This window comes from Canis aureus, chromosome 8 (genome assembly GCF_053574225.1).
Source record: "Canis aureus isolate CA01 chromosome 8, VMU_Caureus_v.1.0, whole genome shotgun sequence".
Classification (NCBI taxonomy): Eukaryota; Metazoa; Chordata; class Mammalia; order Carnivora; family Canidae; genus Canis; species Canis aureus.
The window spans coordinates 12090075-12103816 of record NC_135618.1 but is presented as its reverse complement, the minus strand read 5'-3'; the positions used below and the strand labels follow the sequence as shown (position 1 = coordinate 12103816).

At 35.0% G+C, this 13742-nt stretch overlaps 1 long non-coding RNA gene across 13 annotated transcripts in view; it reads right to left on the bottom strand.

Annotated features, from left to right (window-relative positions):
• LOC144318330 (uncharacterized) overlaps positions 1–13742 on the bottom strand; it is a 299311-nt gene that overhangs the window by 231305 nt on the left and 54264 nt on the right. For 6 of the 13 annotated variants that reach the window (XR_013384186.1, XR_013384187.1, XR_013384183.1 and 3 more), the window contains exon 1: positions 11279–11371. The exons of 4 other annotated variants lie outside the window; for them this stretch is intronic. This is a non-coding gene — a long non-coding RNA (uncharacterized LOC144318330). Of the gene's footprint in view, positions 1–11278; positions 11384–13742 lie in introns of those variants that run through there. 3 more of the 13 variants (XR_013384188.1, XR_013384191.1, XR_013384193.1) reach the window with 3 other exon arrangements.

Genomic DNA, 13742 nt, shown 5'->3' with positions numbered 1-13742 from the left:
TTGCTCATGTATTGGAAGAATAAATATTGTTAAAATGCCTAGGCAATCTACAGTAATCTAGACATCCAATGCAATCCCTATCAAAATACCATCAACTTTTTTCACAGAGCTGGAACAAATAATCCTAAAATTTGTATGGAATCAGAAAAGGCTCTACACAGCCAAAGGAATTTTGAAAAAGAAAACCAAAACTGGTGCGCCACAATCTCAGACATCAAACTCTATTACAAAATTGTAATCCTCATGACAGTATGGTACTGGCACAAAAAGAGACACACATATCAGCAGAATAGAATAGAGAATCCAGAAATGGACCCTCAATTCTATGGTCAACTAATCTTCAACAAAGCAGGAAAGAATATCCAATGGAAAAAAAGGCAGTCTCTTCAACAAGTGGCGTTGGGAAAATTGGAAAGCCACATGCAAAAGGAAACTGGACTATTTCTTTACACCATGCACAAAAACAGACTCAAAATGGATGAAAGACCTAAATGTGAGACAGGAATCCATCAAAATCCCAGAGGAGAACACAGGCAGCAACTGCTATGACTTCAGCCACAGCAACTGCTTGCTAGATAAGTCTCCAATGGCAAGGGAAACAAAGGCAAAAATGAACTACTGGGACTTTATCAAGATAAAAAGTTTCTGCACAGCAAAGGAAACAGTCGACAAAACCAAAAGACAAACAACAAAATGGAAGAAGATATTTACAAATGCCTTATCAGATAAAAGGCGAGTATCCAATAAAGAACTTTTCAAACTCAAGACCCAAAAAACAAATAATCCTGCCAATAATCATTGGCAGAAGACATCAACAGATATTTCTCCAAAGAAGACATACAAAAAGCCAACAGACATATGAAAAAATGTTCCACATCACTTGGCATCAGGGAATTACAAATCAAAACCACAATGAGATACCACCTCACACCAGTCAGAATGGATAAAATTAACAAGCAGGGAAATGACAGATGTTGGTGAGGATTGGGGAGAAAGGGGAATGCTTTTACATTGTTGGTGGGAATGCAATTTGGTACAGCCACTCTGGAAAACAGTATGGAGTATCCTCAAAAAGTTGAAAATAGAGCTACCTTATGATCCAGCAATTGCACTACTAGGGATTTACTCCAAAGATACAAATGTAGTGATCCAAAGGGGCACCTGCACCTCAATGTTTATAGCAGCAACGTCCACAATAGCAAAACTATGGAAAGAACCCAGATGTCCATTGACAGATGAATGGATAAAGAAGATGTAGCGTATATATATATTTTTTAATTTACAAAGATGCCAATTATCTTTATTAATAATCATTTCTCTTACCAATTTTATAACTACATTTTTGCTACCTGATATTTACATCATAAAATATTTAGTACCCTTTTTACATAGTTACTAGGTAATATTCTAGAGTTCTTTCAAGAAAAGTGAATTATATACCAATGGTACAGAAATGATGGTATTAGTCAATTATTCACATACATTTTAGTTGTTCAAAGAAAAGTTTTCAAAACTAAGTGATGACTTAAGACATAGATTAGTGATAATTCAGTAATAATCTGAAACATCACAAATTTAATTGTCTTGCCTCCTTTAAAATAATTTATTATAGTTTTTTACCTTTTGTCTCTCTGTAAGGTAAGTATATGGCCCAATTGTTTTCTCCCCAGAAAAGGAATATGGGATGTTATTTATTTACCAAAGATCTAGTCTGTCTTTATCAGGCTCCTCTTTTAAGGCATATACATATATATATAATGAAATACTACTCAGCCATCAAAAAAAGGAAAGAAAGAAATCTTGCTATTTACAATGACGTGGATGAAACTAGAGAATACTGTGTGAAGTGAAGTAAGTCAATCAGAGAAAGAAATTATCTTATGATCTCACTCATATCAAAACAAAACAGAGGAACAAAACAGAGGATCATGGATAGAGGAAAAAATAAAACAAGATGAAATCTGAGAGGGCAACAAACCATGAGAGACTTTATCATAAGAAATAAACTGAAGATTGCTGGAGGGGAAGGGGGGGATGGGATAACTGAATGATTGACATTAAGGAGAGCACCTGATGGAATGAGCACTGAATATTATTACAAAATTGATCAATCACTGACCTCTACCTCTGAAACTAATATTATGTTAATTTAAATTTTTAAAAATCCATTAAAAATAAATAAATAATGAGAGGTATTTTCTACTGCTGTTTAGGATTTTATCATCATCTTAGTATTGATAGTAAGGAGGAAAAAAGTGTTGCTAGTCAAATGCCCTTTCTGTATATTCCCAGTAGTCTTTCATACAGATTAATATTGATACAAGTTAACGTCCTAATTCTAAAAATTTTAATTAAAACAGCTTTGCCTGTTTCCAGATCAAAATGTATCTCCCTGAATCATTTTTCAGATACTCATATAATATCCATCCTAAATAGAAATCCTAGTTTATTCTGGTTCTAATTTAATCTTCCAAAATTTCCTGTTTACTTGGGTCTTTTGGAAGAGTTCCAAGTTTGTCTCCAGTCTCTGAAAAAAGATGAAATCACATTTACTGTTCTTCTGACTCTCATGTTTGTGCTCAAAGATAGATCTAGTCTCTCTGACAATTTTAATAAAGAAAAATTACCAAATTCATTTTAGCACTTGCTAAAGTGGGGTTTATTCACAGCTAATATAACCTTATTCCCATTCTTTTATTAAACAATAAAATCCTTACTAACATATAGATTATTGCTTTCCCAGGTATAGCCATAAAAAGCTTTATACAACCCCAAGCATTTTGAAGTAACCTAAAAGTTAAACTCCTTTAAGAGCTGAAGAAACTAAAGCCTGGAATAATTAGGTGCTCCTTTAAGGTCACATGGCGAATTAGTGGCCAATCTGAAGCTGGAAATCCAGTCCAGTACCAGTTCTGATCTCTTCTTACTCCTGTGATTGCCTGTAAAACTTCTCAGATTATTGAACTGCTGATTTGATCCTCAAAGTTTTTATGGAATGTTGAAATGTCAACTATTTGTCTCATTCTTTCCATTGTTGTGCACTGATATTATCTTGATCTTTCTCAAAAGAGAAATAAGAATAAATAAACATCAAAAATCATTACGTGCCATAAATATGGAGAAAAGCACAAACTGTATATCTTGAGAAAATTTGTAGCAAATAGATGATAGGGTGATAAGCACTATAGAAGTAGTTGACAGACCCAGAGATTGATAGATAGAAAATTTGCCCACTATTACATTTTCAATACATAACACTTAACTCCTCAAAGGTTTTTGTGTACATAAACAAAGAACCCTCAGCTTAAGGGCATCTATGAATTTTTAGTAGTCTGGGCAAATATTTCAATTCAAAAAAACAACATGTCAAGTATTGTCCTACAAAGATGTAAAATACATCTTGCTCAATTGCTTGAGAAAAGATGTTTCACACAAGAAAAAATAAAGTTATTACAATGATTTGCTTATGTCCCATATTTTTTCTGATTATTAGTTTATAAAGGTATACAAGCATCTGCAAAAGACTGAGAAATAAATATGTACCTGGCCCAATGCAACAGCTATGTTTCATAAAATTCATGAATGAATCAATTTTTTGTAAATCATAATCTTATTTTAAAATGCATTGTAAGTATTCTATTTAAGGGGACTCTGCAGTAACTCTTACAAAGAATAATTCAAAACAATTACCCTATTTTATCTATGAAACTGCCAAAGAGAGGAGCCTACTAGATGTCTGAGGCAAGTCCTCAGAGTCTGCCAGCAATATGATAGAGTGAGCATTCTAAGGGATTTAGTCCCTACTTGGAAGGTCTGGGCCAGTTCTCAGTCCCAGCCACAATCCATAATCAACAGGACAGCTTATAAAAATATAACAGGTCCCAGGCCCCATCCCAAACTAATTAAGTCAACATCTCTGGGCATCAGTATTGACAATACTAAGAAGAGCAGTTCCACTAGAGTACAGCTACCAAAACTTGAAAGAAGTAGGTCCAGTAGAAAATAGGAAAAGGAGAATTCGAGAATTCGAGACAAAATACAAGCAACTCTTTCAAGGAGGTTTAGTCTAAAGGGAAGAATCACTGGAAGTAGATTCATAGACAAAAGAAGGCTTTATCTGGTTACTGTTTGGTGTCATTTGCCTTTTAAGATGGGAACTACTATAACACATCTGTGTGTTGGTGGGTATGATCCAAGAGAAAAGAAGTTTTGGGCATCAGAGAAAGAAGGGGCAGTTTCTGGTGCACGGGCCTGCAACAAGCAAGAGGGAATGGGGTACAAAGCAGAAGGGGAAGAGGTAAATTTATACTGGAGCAGGACAGTTCATCCCTAGCAGCTGAGGAAGGACAGACTACATGGCCACGAATGCAGGAAAAGGCAGCAGTCAGGCGGAAGAAGCTCACAGAAGTTTCATCTGGTATCTTTCATTTTCTCAGTAAAAAAGAAATAAGGTCATCAAGTAAGAGTGAAAAATGCAGACGGGAGGCTGCAGATCTGTAGACGGGGCAGATGTAAAATAATAACGCAACTGGATGGATGACATGCCTAGAGAAACGTCACCACGTTGGTCTGTTGTAGCAGGAAATCAATGCCATTCAAAAATGAAACGCATTCTTCTCACACGTGTTGATCTCAGTGAGTCCCTACTGGGTCCTAATAACCACCACTTCCTCTCATAAAAGTGTGAAACCACCTTCCTCTAGTTCATTCCAATCCTGCCAGAGGATCAATGAAGCTGGTCGCTCTCTAGTTTGCAAAATATTTCTTCCGTTTTTCCAAACTCTGAGTCATATTTGCTTATCCCCAGTTTGCCGAATCCTTGTCTCCAGACTTCTTTAACCATAAAATCACTGGAAATTGCTCAGCAATCTCATTTTTGAGCACTCTCAACATCACTCAGAAGAACTGCATTGAATCAGGACATGTGAACTCATTTAAAAATACTAGGATCTTCCCTCTCCACCTGCAACATGACTCAGGGCAGTGAGAGAAGCTTCACCTGATCTCACCGAGTTCCATTCTATTTTATCAGTCTGATCTGTTACACACCCAGCAAGTTCCGCACACCAAATTTGCTCGTTTGTGAACTCTTAAACTATGTAACAGTCTACATGCGCTTATAAGTACTTCCAAAGATTAATTTGGATGAACTTTCTTTTATCAAATGAATGAAAGACCTCAGGTGACTTTTGAACTTCTGGAAACTAAGCATTTAAGAGACTAACTATCACTTATGCTCAGAAGAAATAAAATTGCATTATTCTTTTGTCTAATCGTAGTGTCTCCTTAATTAAGGCTTCTTTTTTTCAGCTCTGGATTTACCTTATTAAACTTTCAAAAATGTCTCTCATTCCCAGTCTCTTTCTCCTTCCAATTTATCGGAATATTGCTGTCAGGCCAACTTGCACTTAGTATCATTTTGTTGATCTCATGATGAGATGAGAAATACCTAGCATTTGCTTCCCCCACAGACCTTGGTTCAAGTCCTCCTGTGAGTTATGAGTTGGTTGCTTCATCTCTTTGGAGTATAATTATCCTTATTAATAAAGTGGTAATAACAAGGTAATTACATGAAGTATAAAATAGGCTGTTTTCCAGTGTTTAGAATATACTAAATGTTCAATAAATACATGTTCTGTTCCTTTCTTTTTCTCTTCTATTCACAAATGGTCCCATTTTTCCAGTAAGAAGTCTAAAGTAACATTTTTTTTAATTGGTAAATGCAAACAATGATCTCTATCATTTCCTTTCTTGACTATTTTCCACATTCTACTCAGTTCAGAGTACTTGTTCATACCGCACTCTAATATATTTTTAGTTATTTTGTATATTAATGTATCATTAGTTCCCAGATAAAGAGAGAAAAAATGTTACAGATACAAAGATACAGAAATTAATAGGGTAGGTATAGGTGTGTGTCTGTTTAGATACAGATACGAATACAGTTTTACATATATGATTTTTGTATCTGTATGATTCTTTTTACATATATACACAATTATGCAAAGAAACAAAGTCTGTTCCTGTTAAGACAGGTAAGACTTTAAGCCCTCACTTGGGACTTACGATTATATTTCTATATAATTGTTTTTTTTTTCTTAAGGCTTAAGTTCTCTAAGCCTCCATTGCTTTGTAAAATAACTTTCTCGCTGCAGAGTTGTTGTATTTAAGACACCGTTTATAAAATCCTGACACATAGTAGGTTCCCAGTGAGTTGTCACTTGTATTATTACTTTTACAAGCTTTATTTTTTCTGTAGTGCCAGACATTTTTAATACAACAAATAAATGCCAACAGAGTTAGATATTGCTATGATTTTATCTTGTTAATAGTAATGAGTAAATAGGCAGAGTTGAAAACAATTTGAAATTTTAAAAAGGATTTAAATTTAAATTTAAAAGGAAATTTTTAAAGGATTTTAAAATTTTCAAATTTTAAAGGATGCCATCTTTTGAGTGAGTCTTAAAACATCTGTGGTATGACTACAAAAAGATTACTCAATGGATTCGATTTTTTTAAACTCACACATCAAATGAAATAGCTATATGATATCATATGGCTGAAGTAGTCCAGTTGCAGACATGTGCAATTTTTTGCTGTAGTGTTCCAGCATATACATGAGTAATAAAGGTAGGGGCTCTTCTACAAATAATGACCAGCTTCTAGGACCTACTTCTTTTTTTTTTTTTTTCTTTTTAGGACCTACTTCTTTATTTCATACTTTCTCTCCTTCCTTCCCTCTTTCTCTCTCTCTCTTTCTCAATTTTGGTATTTTGCTCTCTTTTGCTCACTCTCTCTTCCCTTATATACCTCTGATTTTATATATGTTCACTATATATTCACTATTGCTCTCTGGATAATCAAACTTACTTTGAGAGACTTTACTATTGACTTTTCTGTATTTTCTCCATTTTTCTACATACCATACAGAGGAGAATCTAATGAAAATTGAACAATTTCTTGTTACTCTATCTTCTACTTTTCCTTTTCATCAATAATATTTTTTGCTAAAACAAACAAATAGTAGAAATAGATCTAGTCATGTCACTGAAGCTCACTGCAAAGGAATTTCAAAACCAGGAAAACAAAACAGATATTATTCACTTGACAGTAAGAGAGACTATAAGAGTCAAAAGTTGCACTAGATCTAGAAGAATTACCTCTAAATTGATTCCTGAAAGTAATTCAATCTCCTAGTCTTTTTACATGTTGGCAAGTTAATGGAAAGAAATAGGCTTATTTATTTATTTGAGTGATATTCAACCCAGTAACATTTCAGTAAGTGAGCAAAAGAAACTAAGGAAGAAAATTCTAGTGTGCCTTAAAGATGTAGTTAAATTTTGAAAAATGTCGGGTTTTTGTTCCTCTTCAGAGGAATGTTTATGTTCTCAAAATGATGAATGATTGTTTTTACATGTACCTCATTTGATTTGCATATCATAATATTTTGGATCAATAAATATCCTTAACCTGCAGTTGTCAGAAGCCAGGAAAACATGGTTGTCATTCATGGTATTTTTTTTAATTCAAAAATGGTTGTGATTTTTTTCTTTAATGCAATTAAAAAAGCAACTTCATGTAACACACATAAAAAATTCCAGTCTTTGTACAATGGATACATCCTTGAAAGCACAATTTTTACCTCTCTGACCTTAGGAACAATATTTGACCTCAATATGTCTTAATTTTCTCATCAACAAAAGAGAATAATATTAACATCCACCTTGCAGATTATTGTAAGATTTAAAACATGTATTTTATGAAAAGCACCTGGTAAGTACTCCTATGAGAATGGACCATTAGTGCAGGACCAAGACTCCTCAGTAGTGTGAATTACTTGCTTTTCTGTGTGTGTGTATACATAAGTATTCTCAAAACAAATATTTCTAGGAATTTTTTAAACTATTTAAGAGCTATGAAAGGATAATAATAGATTTGCCTTTGATTAAAAAGGTATCATTTGGGGGATCCCTGGGTGGCTCAGCAGTTTGGCGCCTGCCTTCAGCCCAGGGCATGATCCTGGAGTCCCGGGATCGAGTCTCACATCAGGCTCCCTGCGTGGAGCCTGCTTCTCCTTCTGCCTGTGTCTCTGCCTCTCTCTCTCTCTCTCTCTCTCTCTCTGTGTGTGTGTCTCTCATGAATAAATAAATAAATAAAATAAATAAATAGATACATTTTTTTAAAAGATATCATTTGGCTAAGTCATGAAAATTTTGATGAAGCACTGACATATAGGAAGAAATGGCAACTCCTAAAATAACAAATACGTGTTTGGTACATCCAAGTGCTTCATATGCATTGCACCATCAATGCAATGCACCCCTCAGGGGATTAAAAGATTTTTTAATTAAAAGTCTTAAGTTTATATAGATTATGAAATCTCGCTAGTGATTACCATATCTGAATCCTAAGGACTGAGCTCTTGACCACTATGCTCTCAACATCTGCTTGGGGTAGGTATAATTAACTGCAAAGAAATATCTCAGGTTGGTGCAGTAAAAGGAAAGCTCCTCTTCTATAAACCTCTAAAGAGAACACTGTAATTTACATCCATTTCCAGGATTTTTCTGTTTATTCTTACAACTAATCATAAGTCCATTCCCACACATCTCTTTAACCAAAATTTTCTGCCAAGAACTATGCATTCAGCCCTATGGGACCTCTGAACTAAAGATATCACATACCAAAATAAATATTTGATAATGAAAATTGGGTAGGGAGTATAAATTTCAAATTTAATCATTAACATAAAACCATTTCTCAAAATTTCAAATGCCCCACTACAGAGAGGTAAAATTCTACAAATTAAGCTATCACAAAATATACTATTAAAATATAGTTGAGTTCAAAGGCTACTCCAAACTCCAGAGCCTGTGAAACAAATAGAGATATAACAGCTTAATAAGATCAGCACGCCCACTATAAAAATAAATTTTCTTTTTAGTAAAATCACAAAGTTACAAACTTAGCTCTATAGAATTAAAGGTAAAGAAGTTTGAAAGAAATAAGCTGTGGGGACTTGGTTGCATTAAAATGTACGCAGGTAAAGTGGTATACCTGCGAGAGAAGTGAAGCTTTTTATTTTGAACAACTCTAAACTTACAAACCATACACATTTAAGTGACATCCAGATAATATTTGATCCTGTCTACTTGAGCGTGCAAATGAGTAAATTGTGTATATAATGGATGATTAGGTGAGCACAACTGGAGTCTGTGAGTGCAATCCAAATTTACATGCTTAATCATCACACTTGTATTTCACTGAGAATCATTTACACACATATAAATTGTACAGTTTTCATGCCTATGTATTTTTACACCTGTGGTTTCTATTCCTCGTACAGATCAATAATCCCCTTGTATAGATTTCCTTTGAAGTTAATCTCATTTTCTGTATTATTATATGTTATATAAAACCCTTGTCTGTTGGACTATGCATTTATTGTTTGTCCATTTCTTTGGTTATATCTATGTGCTCTGCTTCAGATCTGGGAGCACTGTAGAATAAGGAAGGAGACAGGTTTTCTATCTTTCAAAAGTACCTTAAACTTTTAAACATCTAGAACATTCAAAATTTAAAATTCAAAAAGAAGGTAAAGTATGATATATGTTTTTATGCTATAATTCTCAGTTCAACACAGCTAATCCTTAAATTCACATCTCCATTTCCATTTGGGAGGTGTCCCATAGGCATCATCTAACATCAGGTTTAGAGAAGAGAAAACTGAGGTTCCATAAGGCTATGTGTTTTCAAAAGCCACTGCTCTCCCACAACTTTCTTTCCCATAGGAAAGAAAAGGATAATATATCTTGTTTATTCACACAAAAGATTTACCAAAGATTTCAGCTCAGCCCTTTGCAAGCTTCAACTTGATTTCCTTTGTCTTTGGCTGGACATTTCTATCTAGATGCCTCTCTTGCACTCAACAAAATGTTTCTCTTTCTTCCTAAATCTATTAGTCAATTCCTAAAACTACATACCATTCCTGAGTCACTCAGAAATGCTTCTTCCTTTTGACAGTGTCAGCTGATCATCAACAAGTCCCTTTAATTTCTCATTTAATTTGTCACTCTTTATGTATTATTACTTCCCACCCATATCTGGCCCTTTGAACATCATACCAGATTTACTACAAAAATATCCCACTAGTCTTGTTGCTTCACATCCTCTCTTCTGCAATCCAGCACACCACACCACCTGACTCATTCAAAACTCTACCTTCATTATGTATTTGCATCTGTCTCCTGCTTAATATATATTTTTAAAAATTGAGCATAAGAAATAACACGCATCAAGGGTCTAATATGGTACCAGGTGCTGTGCTGTGTTACATCAGTTACCTCATATGAGCTTTACAATAATCAAAGGGGGGGGGGTGTATTCTGGTAAACTCTATTTTACAGATGGAGAAATTTAAGTTTTCAGACATTGATTAATTTGCCCAAGGTCACATCTTTAGTATATCTAGTATTGACACTCAAGAAATGCAATTCTAGAGTTCAAACCATTAGCTGGTGCCCTAAACATACGAGGGAATGTTTCCTGTGAACCTCAGGTGACAGAAGAGAAAAACTATTTGGAAGTGGCAGGGTACGAGGGGAGGGAAACATGAAAGGCATGTTCAATTCTCCAGAGTTTATATTTCCAAAAGAAGTAACTCAGAGAGTCAGGAGCTGCTTTCTTTAAATGTTGTCTTTTCCCTCTGTGTTTCTTTTCATCTAAATAGCCAATGTCCCCAGTACCTGGAAGAGCAGAAGTAAGATAATGGATTTCCAAAGGAAGAGCAATTTGGACTGCGAAGGATTTAACAAATGTTATAACTAATAAATGGAACGACCACAGCATAAAAAGAAAAACAAACCAGTTTGTTGTTTCTTTTTCTTTCTCCAAATATTTATGAAAATTCCAGTTAGTTAACATATGTATAATGTTAGTTTCAAAATTTAGTGATTCATAGTTTGTTTTCTCTTCTGTGAAGAGACACTCAAATGGAACAATAGAAACTTCTAATGGCCTTCCTTCTTCAATTTTTTCGTATACTACTTTTGGTGATCAGTCAAGGAAGGGAAACAATTACTTTTAATTATGGACAGAAGGATGGATTTAAAAATTGCATTTCAAAATTGTATTTGGAGATATAATTTATGTCAAACCCAAAGCCCATCACACAGACTAAAAGGCATTGGGCAATCCCAAAGGAAAAGTAAAAACAGTGTTATGGACATTTTAATTTTGTACTATATATATATTTGATACCAGTCAAGAATTTTGATACCTTTTCATATAGAATGTGTGACACCAGAATCCTGAAAGTATCCCTCCATCCTCTCCATAGTTCATTCACTAGGACACTGGGAGTCTGGTGATTACCGGAGTTCTGGAACTCCCCATAAAAATTCTGTCTCTGTTTGTTAGGCTTCCATGGTTTTAAGTATCAGAAACCCATTCTGGTTAAATTAGAAGGAGAATTTACTGGACCAGTCTTAAAGAACTCAAAAGGGCAAAGAGACTTTGAGTCCAAGCTTGGAGTCAGCCTAGCATTCAGTCAGTAACCATCCAGCTTTGGGCATGGAGGCTGCAGGACACCTTGATAGTCTCTTCAGGGTACTACACAGGAATGAACTCCAACTGTCTTTAACATCTTTGTAACACTCAGTTCTAGATTCAGAGTACTCCCTCAAAAAAAGGAAAAATATATATAGGCTAAGGAAGTTCAGAGACCCTTATTCACAGTCCCTGCAGACTGGAGAGAGGTCATTCTTCGGAAAGAAATCAGGGCACTCAGTGATCAGAAAGAGGAATAGTTGGGGGACAGCAAAAGAAAAAGAGAAAAGATGGTGAGGTGATATAAAAAAATTATTATAGAATTTAGCAATTTATTAGCAATTTATTTAAGAAGTCTATTCTTTTGAGGGTGCATGGGTGGCTCAGTCAGATAGAGGGCCAATTCTTGATTTCTACTCAGGTCATGATCTGAGGGTGGTGGGATCAAGCCCCGCCTGGAGCTCCATGATCAGCAGAAGTCTGCTTCTCTCCTTCTCCCTCTCGGTTTGCCCTCCCCCCTGCTCCCACACTCTCACGCTCTCTCACTTTCTCTCATTCTCTCTCTCTCAAATAAATAAGTAATTCTTTTTAAAAAAGTTTATTCCTTTTGAAAAGAATTTAGGATTATTTTCTTTGGAAAGAAGAAATCCATGATATCTATTCATAAATTTTTCAAGTATGCATAGAATTGTACAGAGGCTGACCAGTTGTCCCCCATATCTCACAGGAGCTGAACTTTGTTCAGCTAAATGAACCCTGGTTCAGTTTAAGCTAAAATGTAAGGAAGATCAGTTGTTCATTAGGCAAAATTCCATTACAAGAAAGGGGATAAAACTATAGATAGGGGGTAAACTTAATCTTTAACTCATCACATTTTTATTTTGAATATGCAAAATCCAAGATCTTAAAGGTACATTGGGGATTATTTAAGACAAACTCTTCATTTTATATATTAGGAAACAGAGATCCAGAGAATTGAAGTGATTTGCCCAAGGTCACCAATGCTCAGTATCAAAGCCAAATCTACCTCTTAGATTTTCTAATTCATAGGAACATACACTCTTCCCCACCTTTTTTTTTTTTAACCTCAAGTGTCCTGGTTGATTTACACACTCACTAGTTAATTTCTTGAACTTCCCTTTGATTCTATAATTTTACCATTTGGGATAACTTCATTTTCCCAACATGTAATTTTTAAACTGCAGTGTTTCATCAAATCAAGTTGTCATTGTTTGTAAGATGCACCACCGGGAAATCAAACAAAATGGTGGCAAACTAGGACACGATGCTGTATTAGGTAAACCCTATTACCTAGGGTTTTTATTTCATACTTTGTAAAGGACCTCTTTCAGACTCATTTACATATGGATTTTTATCATGCATTATTCTTGTTCATAGGTTAAAATAAAAATATAAGCAAAATGTATTTTAATAGTAGCTTAAAAACTTCTGCACATGTAGAATCCAACTTTCCTAAGCTACATTTCATCTCAGAGCCATAGATACTGTTACATGACATCACCCTCTGTGCTATCAAGAGCACTGGTGATACGGCATTTCTTAAAATTGTCCCCAGCCTCTTCTTTCAAGATGCTGACTCCCATTCTGCACTCATATTCCTTCCTCAAATAGTCCTGATGGTTTTTGACTGAAATGTCAAGAGGCACTGTCCAGCTGTGCCACAGAGAATAACAATTAAGCTCACACAAGCGCACAAAATGACACCTTCCTTACAACTGCCACTTGATCAACAGCAACTGTAAAACCCCATTAAGCATAACACACATCCCAATTTAAACTATGTTAAAATGTGAAAAAGAATTTGGATTAGAATCAAATATAGTAATTTTTTTTCCAATTTTACCTCTTAAAAATGTAAAATAAAAATAGCTTTCGTTTCATTATAACATTTACTAAGCCCCAGGGCACCTGAGTGGCTCAGTTGGTTAAGCACCCGACTCTTGATTTCCATTCAGGTCACAATCTCAGGACTGTGAGATCAAATCCTGCATCAGACTCACACTGGGCTAGGAGCCTGCTTAAGACTCTTTCTCTGCCCTCTCCCTCCCCCCCCCCAAAAAAAAAAACTTACTAAGCCTTTATGTACAACTACATATTGGCAAATGATGTATTATTATGAAATAGAGTAAGAATCCTCTGGTTTCTCTAGCTGATATTCACAGGGAGAGTAGACA